The sequence below is a fragment of the Rattus rattus genome, chromosome 4, assembly GCF_011064425.1.
Source record: "Rattus rattus isolate New Zealand chromosome 4, Rrattus_CSIRO_v1, whole genome shotgun sequence".
NCBI lineage: Eukaryota > Metazoa > Chordata > Mammalia > Rodentia > Muridae > Rattus > Rattus rattus.
This window is the reverse complement of record NC_046157.1, coordinates 20,515,631-20,527,735: the sequence shown is the minus strand read 5'-3', so window position 1 is coordinate 20,527,735 and position 12,105 is coordinate 20,515,631. Positions and strand designations below refer to the sequence as shown.

At 46.2% G+C, this 12,105-nt stretch overlaps 1 protein-coding gene across 1 annotated transcript in view; it reads left to right on the top strand.

The window, feature by feature from the left end:
• Nucleotides 1–12,105, top strand: part of Slc49a4 (solute carrier family 49 member 4) — a 72,997-nt gene that overhangs the window by 18,851 nt on the left and 42,041 nt on the right. The gene's annotated exons all lie outside the window — the stretch shown is intronic.

The window sequence follows — 12,105 nt, the reverse complement described above, 5'->3', positions numbered from 1 at the left end:
TTGCGTGAGCTCCTGTGTGGACTTCAGGGCTTTTTTTGAGTTACAGACCTGCCGAAGGTCTTAAGCTGTGGAGAGTCCTGGTCACAGGCTGCAGTCTTGCCTGTAGGTAGGCAAGCTGGAGGTCACAGTGAAAATAAGGAAGCCCCTAGGAAACTAGTCAGAGAGCCAGGAGAGAGGTCACTGGGCATTGTGCAAGCAATGATAACATGAGAAAGTGGTGACATTCTGTCTGTATTTTGGAGAACTTGCTTCTGGACATGCAGATATGGGGAGGAAAGGGATCCAGGGAACGCCTGGCTGCAAGGAGTTCTGGGAATGATAAGGGTGCCCAAATGTGAGAAGAGGTCAGAGGTGGTGCAGCTGAGACTGAGTTGCAACCTGTAGATCTGTTAGACAGAGATGTAGGAGGCAAGGTGGGGTGGCTTTCATTTAGAACAGAACCTTACACTTTAAAAATAAGTGTTTGTTTTCCGGTTTTCAAAATATATTCTCTTTTCAGGAAACTTAAGTTACAAATGTTTTGTATTGTAAGAGAAAGCCAGGAAAAGTCACATGGGCTCCCATGGAAGGCTGTGGGCTTCCATCCTCCCTGAGCTGCATCTTTATTGTGTTCGATGTGGTCTTAGTTGTCTTAAGCAGTGCAGCCTTGTTTGTTTTTAAGCATCCATGGAGTTAAAATGCCATCTCAGTATAGTGTCCTCAGGGCACTCTGAAGGAGTCACTCAGCCTCTGGTTTTAATTCTGCTCTGGGCCACCTGTGCTGTTGCATCCCAATTCCAGTTATGGTTCTGGAAACAAAGAGTCGGTCTGCGTTCTGCCTGAGGAACTGAAACAGAAGAGAAATAGAGCTCATAAAGAAAGGGTGGACAGGGAGGAGAAACAGCTCAGAGATAGCGAACCTTTCCTAAGAAGATGGTATAAACTTATTTTAATCTTGTGTTCGGCTGTAAAGAATAAGCTTCCCGGAGTAAGATACCCAATGTCCTGCAGTAATTCCAAGCAGCATCCCGAGTGCAGCTGTCAAAATGAAAATATATAATTAGAACCTATATTTTTACCTGATAAATGTGCTAGATTGCTATTTTTTTCAGTTTACCTGACATTGTGGATGGAATAAAGACCTACGAAATTCATTTAAATATCACTGAGATAAGAATTTGGAAACCTGTGTCTTGTGGGCCCACCTCACGTGGAGCTTTTCGAGTTCTGACCCAGCCTGTTAGAATGGTGCTCTCCATCCTGACTTCCTAAGTCTTGAGTCTGTGACTCTCAGACACCATGCAGAGCAGCATTCTGAGGGGTGCTTTCTAATGGGTTCCACCTTGAGTGGTATGGGTGCATTATTGATAAATATGTCAACCAATATTTTAATGTACTGTAATGTAGTATTTTATCCGAAGGTCCTGATGAAAAGTCAGGAAAAGATGCTTGGCCAGCATCATAGATAAGAGGGGGGTCCCAAAACAGAGGGAGGCCCAGATAATCAGAATTCATTTCTTCTAAGATCCAGTCAACAGTAACCGAGAGGACCTGTAAGCGCTCTGCAGCAGCAGATGGCATTACACTATAGTGTGCAGTGCTGTGCGCGCTCCACAACAAGCTAGACTTCCTATGCGTGAAGTTACAGGAAGTGATTTCTGTCCTTAGTCACAGATGTACCGTCCTCCATAACAGGTGCCGGGCTCATTACCTTTTCACTCAGGTCACTCGGTCAGTGCAATCCTTGAGCAGCTTTACTAACGGGTCAGACAGCTGAAGAGTGTGGCTCTGAGGAACAGGTTTTTCTAGAAATGGTCTCCATTGTGTTGCAGCTGGCCAAGTTGTCGAATGACTGTAGGAGAAAAGGCCATTTGCTCAAGGCTTTTAGAAGCTAAAAAAAGAAAAAGTGAGAAGACACCTAGATCCTTGCCTTCCTGCTTTAGTAAATTCCTGTTGTATCAAAGGCCTAAACATATAAAATAAGCCATAAAGGTATTAGGAAATGGTGTTTTAAAAAAACCAAGTGAGAAAGGGGCCTGACAGCTAAGACACAAACCCCAAAAGCCACATCAAAATGTAGTCAGATGTCTTCATGAGCCACACTGTAAAACAAAGTCAAAAGACTCGTTTAAAAAGCAGGAAGTTCAACAAAGAAGACAAAATGGCCATTTCTTTAGTTGGGAGTAATTATGTCAAGACAGGAAAGAAGTAGCAGTCCAGAAGGGAATGGGAATGACAAGCAATAATAGAAATTAAAATGCAGAGGACAGAATTGAAGGGGAGAAGCCAGCTTTCTGTCATGGCCAAATAAACAAAGGTTAAGACAGTAACCAGATACCTACCTGGCATTGCTGGTGTTGGAACAGCTTGGGATGTCCTATTTGCAGAGCGTTGGGGCAATATGTCTCGTTTAGAGTATACGTGTTCTTCATTCTGTGTATTTATAGAAAATTACCCTACTTATAAAACCGTACCAGGTGGCAGGCACACCCATGTGTGTGCAGCTTTGTTTGTGATAGAGGAAGGCTGGGCTCGCCCAGCTGCCAGCCACAGAGGCCTGTGCAGTGGATTGTGGGATTGTTTGTGGCTGTGTAAGGTAACAGTTCTAGAGGTGTGTAGACAGTCTGTAAAATGTGCTCTGAGCAAAGAAGTGTGTTGAGAACAGTATGTTTAGTGTGCTCTACTTAGAAAACAGTGACAAAGGTATATATGGCAGCTTCAGCATGGACTTTTTCTAGAAGAAGCCATTGCTGCCGGTTGTCTCTGGGGAAGGAGCCAAGGAACTCCAAGTCTGGAGAGAGAAGAAAACATTTATTTGTTGTTTTATATTCTTAACTACTATCAGGAATATTCTACCACATGTGTATATATGTCTTAGGTTGCTTTCTGTTGCTGTGATAAACACTGTGACCAAAAGCAAGTTGGGGAAGAAATATATATATTTCATTTACAGCTTATAGTCCATGACGAGAGAAAGTCAGGGCAAAAACTCAAGGCAGGAATCTGGAGGCAGGAACCGATGCAGAGAGGCCTGGAGGAATGCTGCCTCCTACAGTTTGCTTAGCCTGCTTTCTTATAGACCCCAGAACCGTCTGCCCAGACAGCAACCCCAGTGGGCTGACACCTCCCATATAAGTCGTTAATCAAGAATATGCCCCACAGACAATTTATAGACGATCTGATGGAGGCATTTTATCAATTGAGGTTCCTCTTCTCAAACGAGTCTAGCTCGTGTCAAGTTGACAAAAGCAAAATGAAACAGCGTAGCTGTATGCAGGACTATATGGTGGGTCTGTATGCAAGGTTTGGGCTGTGTGCAGGGCTGTATGCAGGGCTGTATGTGGGGCCTTATGCAAGGTTTGGGCTGTGTGCAGGGCTGTATGCAGGGCTGTATGTGGGGCTGTATGCAGGGCTGTATGTGGGGCTGTATGCAGGGCTGTATGTGGGGCTGTATGCAGGGCTGTATGTGGGACTGTATGCAGGGCTGTATGGTGGGGCTGTATGCAGGGCTTGGGCTGTGTGCAGGACTGTATGGTGGGTCTGTATGCAAGGTTTGGGCTGTGTGCAGGGCTGTATGCAGGACTGTATGGTGGGTCTGTATGCAGGGCTGTGTGCTGGGCTGTATGCAAGGTTTGGGCTGTGTGCAGGGCTGTGTGCAAGGCTGTAAGTGGGGCTATATGCAAGGTTTGGGCTGTATGCAGGGCTGTGTGCAGGGTTGTATGCATGGTCTTTTCAATTAAGAAAAATTAAAGCGCTTACTAAATGTTGGTGAGAAAACAACTCTTACTTCAAAAAAGGCAAGAGATGACTTATTCTCGAGCCGATATGAAGAGCCATAGATTCAGGTCACTCTAACCTGTGTACGGAAGAAAAAGATCGTAAGTAAATCGTGACACTATTCAAATACATCAATGTGAACATCTTGTAGGACGTTCACAGACATCTCACTGTGGGTCTCTGATGTAGCATGACAGCATTGTTAGCCTTTTGCTTGGTGGGAACCAGTAGTTTGTACATTCCAAAGGATTTACGTAATGGTCACAAAGACTGGTCACTTACAGAAGAGGGCAGTCAGTGTGCCATGAAGGCCTAAAGGTGGCTGGCCTAAGGTAATTTGGCTTTGGACTGGACACATCCCATTCTCTTGGGCCATTGGAGTTGTAATCAAGCAGCCTTGTTGAAGGTTCAGCATAAGGGTGTGTCCATCCAGGAGCTGTCACTCACAGATCACTGTTCTCCTATTGGTCAAGCACCACGCTTTGTGCATGTAAACTCTGAATAGTGAAGGGTGAGAGGAACAAAGACAGGGAAGGGTTCTATGTAAATTTCTCCAGTGTAGAAATGTGCATCATTTGACGTGTACATTTAAGAACTAAGATTCTTTTCTATAAATATATAAAATTAAAATTCCCCTACATTCATATCTTTAAAAATAAATTCCACAAACTCCCCGTTTACTAACCTTCTAGATCCTTGGTCCCCACCCCAGTGCTAACAATTTTAGGGAGGTCTGTTAGGTAATCTCATGCTCATTTAGACGTAAGGACTGCCTGCCTAGGGCAGGGCACTTTCACTTTAAAGTGGCAGTTGAGTAAATTGCATCTCACTAATCCGTTCTGTGATATAACCAACCGCATAGGTGAGTTTTAGGTAATTACTACTTAGACTCTAGGGACTGAAGAGCTCTGTTGCTCTTGCAGAGGACCTGAGTCGGTTCCCAGCACCCACATTCCTGCTCAGAATCTTCCGTTAACGCTATTCTAAAGGACCCGATGGCCTCTCCTGGCCACCTTGGGCACCAGCCATGTACACATAGATACATGCAGGCAAAGCACTCATAAAACAAAAATAAATCTTGAAGATTTAGACTATTAATAATTCTGTTGCCCTGTTTGGTTCTTAAAGCTCTGGGATCACGTTTTTAGTGTTTCTGCCTGGTGCCGGGGTGGGCTTCAAGACCGGTGGCAGCAGGTGTCTAGTACTGTGAGTCCTCAGTAGAGGGAAGGTGTGAAATCAGAGCTCTGGCACTAAGCCCTTCTCTCTGTTGTCACTATGATATGTTGATGTCTGAGGTAGTTCCCAGACCCCAACATCACACAGGAATATTACGTCTTTCTGTTGATCAACATATCATACATATGTAGATAATTATACAGAACACACATTTTGAAGAAAGAATCATCAGGCACGTGCATACTGCAGTCCCATCGCCCAGGTTAGAACCCCACAGAGCTAGCAGGTAATCGATCCCTCCCTGTCTCCCTCTCCGGTCTGTGCAGGTCACATGATCAATGTGGGTGAGGTTTTCAGAGCAGCTTGAATTGGGCCACTGAGAATATTTCAGGGCCAGCAAGGTGGCTGGGCAGGGAACGGTACCTGCTGCTGTAATTGATGACTAAGTTCAGTCCCCGAGACCTACATGGAAAGAACCAACTGCTGCAAGGTCCCCTGGCCTCCTCACATACACCATGGCACATGTGCACACATACAAAACAACAATAAAGAAATACAGCTTTTCTCTGACTGTTTGGTTGGAGGGGTTGGGAAGAGGCTATCATAATGTAGCCCAGGCTGGCCTCCTGTTCCTATGTAGCTGAGGTTGACTTTGAACTTAATTCTCTTGACTTCACCTCCCAAGTGCACCGCCAAATGCGTAGTTCTAGACAAGCACTCCTCCCCCAGAGCCACGTTCTGCCCCAAGAAAAAGTAAAAATGTAAGAGTATTTCAAAGGCTGCTGAAAATGTCCTTTGCTTTTTTTCCTTCAAAGTAAGAGCTTGTCTTGGAGTTCCCCCTCCCCTTAATATTAAAATTTATTTTATGCACAACAAATTGGCTGAAGAGCAATGCTGGGAGCTGTTGTTGGTCATGACGCAGTGAAGACCCGAGCGGATGGGCTCGGGCCACCGTCCCAGAAGCAGAGCAGCTGCTGTCCCAGGAGTGGTTACTGTTAGCCTAGCTCAGTCTCCTTACGCTGCGTAGGCTGCTGCTGCTGCTGCGGGCATCAAAGTACGCCCCCCACAGAGTCAAAAACTGGTCCCAAAGAGCTGTTTCCTGAAGTAAACCTTGTTCCCATAGAGTTGTTTGTTTTCTTAAGCACAGAAACAGTAAAGAAATCTCACAGGGAAACACTCACTTGCAGTTAGAGTTGGAGTATGCTTAGGTTAATGTTTTCACACCAACATCTGGAATTTTATGCTTCAAAATAAATCATAAAATGCAAAGTGTGAGGACGTGTGCTGGAAATGTTTTAGGTAGTTTGTAAATTATATAAGCACTTGTCCTGCTTTGCTTCTATGTTAACCGTGATAAAACATTGCCTAAAACCAATGTAGGGGAGGAAAGGGTATTTCTTCCTTCTCCTCCATCACTGGGAGAAGTCAGAGCAGGGACTGGGCAGAAATGGATGCAGAGCCACGAGGAACAGTGCTTACTGGCTTGTTTCACTGCCTCGGACACGGCTCAGGCCACCTGCCCAGGGATGGCATCGCCACAGAGGATGGGCCTCCCTGCATCAAATTAGCCATCAAGAGAGTGGCCCATTGACGTGCCCACAGGCCAGACGGAGGCAGTTCTTCAACGGAGACCTCCTGTCCCCAGGTGTGCCAAGCTGACAACTAAGACTGGCCGGCAAAGCATTAAGAAAAAAAGTCAAGGGTTTGAAGGGAGAAAAGGGCAGGAGAAATGGCTTAATTAGATAATCTCAAAAATTAAAAAAAGAAAAAAAAAAAAGATGTCCAATGACATGGAAACAGTGGCCCTACTTAGCAAATGTTGGTTTCCATCATATTCCATCATTTGAATTGACAATTCAGTCAATATTTACTTAACAAACCTATTTTTGAATAGGAAGGCCTCTGCAACAAGGAGACTAAAAATACAGCTTGATAAAAGTTTATTTTTCTTTCAAATATTAATACTGTGAGGTGGCCCACAGCAGTCTAAAAGTTAGCAAGGTACTTAAGAGAAGTTGGTAGTTCCCGCATCCTGATGATGACCACCCTGACTGTGTGACCAGAGCTGGCTCCTGAATAGGGTGTCATAGCATCTTTGGGTGATGAGCAGAGGCTGTGCGCATCACTTCTCTCTCCTCTCATTGGTGCAGGCTTATTGTGTGGTCAGGATCTCTCCTCTCATTGGTGCAGGCTTATCGTGTGGTCAGGATCTCTCCTCTCATTGGTGCAGGCTTATCCTGTGGTCAAGATCTCTCCTCTCATTGGTGCAGGCTTATCCTGTGGTCAAGATCTCTCCTCTCATTGGTGCAGGCTTATCGTGTGGTCAGGATCTCTCCTCTCATTGGTGCAGGCTTATCCTGTGGTCAGGCACATCCGTCTGCAAGAGGGCAAAGTGGAGCTCAGCTGCCCCGCAGCTCCAGCCCCGGCTCCACAGTTAAATGTGGACCTTAATAGCTCTCCTAAAGCTTGAAGGTACCACAGCGAGGTGTCACAGTTTACTTTCTAGCAGGAGCTGATTTGGGGCCCCGGGGGCCAGTTCTGTAGGATTGTTTTGTGGGGTCTTGGCAGTATGTGCATCTCTCAAGCACTTCTAGTCCCCTAACCTGTCAGAAGGTTCCCACGTGACTGCAGATTTTCAGTCCTGGTTATGGTTTTTACGCCTCTGGACTCTCCCCTTACCCTGTTTTTAAACCGCATTGTGTGTGTGTGTGTACCCGTGGGTTTGTACAAGTGCGTGCAGGCGCCCATGGAGGCCAGGAGCATTGAGTCTCCTGGAGCTGGAGTTGTAGGTGGTTGAGAGCTGCCCAGTGCGGGTGCTGGAACACGACGCTTGGATTCTCTGCAGCCAGAGCAGTACGCACTCTGAACTTATGAGCCACCTCTCCAGCCCCTGCTCCCCAGTTTAATGAGGACTACCTCGATGCTATCCTCAAAAGGCCACATCCTGATGGGAAAACTCCACCCTTCACCTGATCTGTATGTGTAGACATGCTGCAGGCCTTTTCTGTTTCCCACCATTTATGACTTAGGAGCAAGCTCAGACTGCAGTTCCTGGATATTCATTAATTCATGTTGCAGACTCTGAGCGGAAAGGAAGTCTAGCAGGCTATTGCCCCTTATATTAATGCTCGCAAACCAGCTAGCACATCCCCGACTTTGTGTCACTCCCAGGTGACATCCTGAAATCAGTGTGTCTGTTTGGTTTACCAGTGTTGGTTTACCACTGTGATAAAATGCCTGGAAAAAAAGATGCCAGGTCTTGGGAGGCAGAGGCAGGATGATTTCCGAGTATGAGGCCGGCCTGGTCTACAAAGTCTCAGGAGAGCTGTAGCTACACAGGGAAACCCCAGCCCCAAAAAACAATTTAAAAAATTTAAATGTCAATTTAAATGGAGGTCTGGATTGTTTGGGCTTTTGGGTTTTACTCTGTGGTCATTTGTCCCGGTTGCCCTTGTCTAAGGGAATGTCTCAGGTCAAAGGAAGTTGTGTACCACAAGGCAGGAAGTGACCAGCTTTCCTCCGTGAGGCTCCACCTCCCAAAGGGTGTACCATAGGTTGGCTTCCAAACCTCAGGACTGAGATTCTGTGATCCAAACCACAGTAATCAGCACGAGGCGGGAAACTCAGAGTGCCGTCATGGTTTTCCCATGCAGTTCTTGGTTATCCTAACCAAGTATATATCTTTACTGTGGGTTTCCAGGTCGCCAGCCCTCTTGGCCTACAGTTGAAGCACTCGGGCAGTGCCAAGCATGGCATATCCTTGTGAGTGTAGCTCCCAACTTCTTAACTAATGTCTCAATCAGGGAGCAGGGTAACCTGTTCTAAAAAATAGATCCCAGAATATACCAGCTCAAACAACATAGTGTTTCTTGTTTTATCATCCAGGAAAGGCATGTGGGCTGGAGCATGAAGGTTGTTCTGTTGTTAATCCTGTGAATCGTCAGAAAAAAAACAACTCCACCATTTTGGGCCAGATTTAAAGCAAGCTTTATTAAATATTAAATACTGACCAAGAGATGGACTTTAGTCAAGGCTATTCCCCATAATTTCCCACCTCACCGGATGATCAAATAAGATACAGACAGCCAGATCTCTCAAGCTTGATGACAGCCATCCTAGTCAGTCAGCAAAGAAACAAGGAAGACACAGACCTGACACAGACTTCTGGCCTCCTCACCTGTGCACCCACAAAGTGACTTCTCCCACATGCACTGCACACATGTATCCTCCTCCCACCTCCTATGCACTGCACATGTATCCTCCTCCCACATGCACTGCACACATGTATCCTCCTCCCACATGCACTACAAATATGTATCCTCCTCCCACATGCACTGCACACATGTATCCTCCTACCACATGCACTGTACACATGTATCCTCCTCCCACATGCACTGCACACATGTATCTTCCTACCATATGCACTGCACACATGTATCCTCCTACCACATGCATTTCACAAATGTATCCTCCTCCCACATACACTGTACACATGTATCCTCTTAACCATATGCACTGCACACATGTATCCTCCTCCCACATGCACTGCACACATGTATCTAGCTCTCCACACACAAAGAAAAATCCCAACTTACCAAGAGAAAGAGCAATAGTACCAAAAAGAAACGCAGTGTTGTAACTTTAGTTTTTTGGTTTTTTTTTTCCTTTTTTTCAGAGCTGGGGACCGAACCCAGGGCCTTGCGCCAGCTAGGCAAGCGCTCTACTGCTGAGCTAAATCCCCAACCCCCCAAGTAACTTTAGTTTTTTCAAACCTTATTGTTCATGATGGCTCTCGAAAACTTTAACCTCCCTGTTAGCCCACCATCCACCAGAGATAGAGGAAAAGAAAGGATATGGGGAGTGGGGAGTGGACCTGTTTAGAAAGGTTCTTTGGAGTTCCCGTCTGTGTTGTCTGGAAATCGGCAGTTCAGTTCACAGGTCAGCAGGCAGCTGCAGCTCGATCCACTCACAAACACTTCACAGTTCACGAGCAGTTCAGTTCAGTTCAGTCAGGTTAGCAACAGCAGTGACTCCACTTAGCAGAGACAGCCAGGCCTCAGCCTCGGCTCCAGTCAGCAGGAGGGACCAACAGGGACACCAGGAGAGGTTCTCTGCTGTGCTTCTCTCAGGGAACTGAAGATCAGCGAAGACTCACAAGGGTTGCACAGCCAGCTGTACCAGCAAGCCAAGCTCTGTCTCCGTCACTCTGTGGAGTCCTGTTTATACCCTCCAAACATCACGTGTCCTCCACATGCCTCGCTCAGCACATGCATCCAATCAGCCTGGGAAGCGGCAAGAAACTGCAGCCCAGCAGCAGACATTTTTCTAGTGTGTCTCTGTCTATGGCGTCCTGACAAGTGCAGCCCAACTACACAATGTAAGGCGGACCAATACATGCAAGTTGTTACGAAGAACCCTTCATCGCGTGTCCTTTCACGTGTTTGCTTTAGCAGAACATCCTCTCTCCTGTGTCTGCTTCAGTGAAACGTGCTTTCACGTGTTTGCCCCACCAAAGAGCCCTCAAATTTCCACTGCACAATATAAAGCAAAGACTTTGGAGTTGGCGAGAGGGTGTGGGGCACAGTAGTGTCCATCTGATCTGAACCTGTGACCTTTACGTTATACGTGAAGGAGTACCTTATGGATGAAATAAAATGCTGCCTGTGCTGTGGTGGCTGTGGGTTGGTAGACCTGTGGGTCCATCGATGCTGTAACGAGGCTGTGTACTGACAGGAGGAAAGAATGCGAAAGTGCTTCAAGATAGCGACACAGGCAAGGGCTTTATATAAGACTCCGCCTGCTTAGAAAATGCAGCCGACAATTAACAAACAGGCTTTCATGTAGCTGAAGAGTTTTCCATACAGCAAAAGAAGCGAGTAAGTGAAGAGACAGCCTATGGAGTGAGAAATGACTGAGGGTTCGTTAGGAACTCCCAATACCAAATGCCAACAGACTAGCGACTCAGTCAATGAGCCGATGAGACGAGCAGCCAGTTCTCAGAGAGATACAAACAGCCAGTAAATGTGAAAAAAAGCATTCACTGTCATGAGCATCGGAGAAATGCAAATTTAAACGTGATTGATATTCCACCTCACCTCAGTCAGAATAGAAGTAACATCCAGTCCTGCCCTAGACACAGACAGAGGGGCCTTGCACACTGATGTGAGTGAGGACATTACACACTGCTGGTGGAGTGAGAACTAGTCCAACCACTCTAGGAATCGGTATGGAAGTTTCTCAGAAAACAAAAAATAGAATGACCACATGACCTCGCAATACCACCTGCCAGTGTTTACCCAGAAGAGCCAGGGTGGACTCATCACAGAGATTCAGGCACACCGGTGTTCGCTGCAGCACTGTGCACAAGAGCCGAGTTATAGATACACCCTGGGTGTCTCTCAACGGAAGAATGGGCAAAATGTGGATTTCCCAGACATAAAGAATACTGGAGTAAAGTTGTTTGCAGAAAGATGGATTCAACCATGTTAAGCTAGTTGTCAGTCTCAGAAAGACATGTGCTGCATGTTTTCTCTCCTTTGTGGGTCCTAGTCTTTGTAGATACATAGAGCCATTGTGTACAGATGACATGGAGGTAGAAGTGAGACTGTCGAGACAGCAAAGGGGACTACGGGATGGAGGAGGGGGTAAAAGAGGGTAGTGGATATGGGGGCATGCTCTCTAAGAATGGTGTCTCAGCAAACATTCCACAGTTACTAGAGCAGAAGGAGCCCAGAGGCTGGGACTTCTTGCCTCAGTGTGCTTGCACCGTGTCCCTGTCCTTTCTCTAACTGGTGTTTTAGAAGCTACTATTTAACAGTCCTTTAGGGCCTGGGCTTTCTGTTCCCTTCAGTGTCGGCTGTAGCTGCCTTGAGCATTCAGACATAATTGGCCAAACTTGTTTAAAGATTGAAAAGTACACTAAGTTTTCATTTAAAAATAGAAGCTCTAACAAAGTTTCCAAACTGGGGACTTCCTAGGGTCTCCATCTCTCCTTGCCTAACTTCCTCTTTCCTGGAGTTAATTCGGAACCTTTCTTGGGCTGTGAAGAAGGCAGACAGTTTCTAGACTTCCCATTTTCAATATCAGTGGGTTTATGTTGGATGGAAGAAGGCTGGGAGAAAGTTTCTGAATTGGTGGCATATTACGTCTTAGAGAAGTAATTTTTAGTTCTAA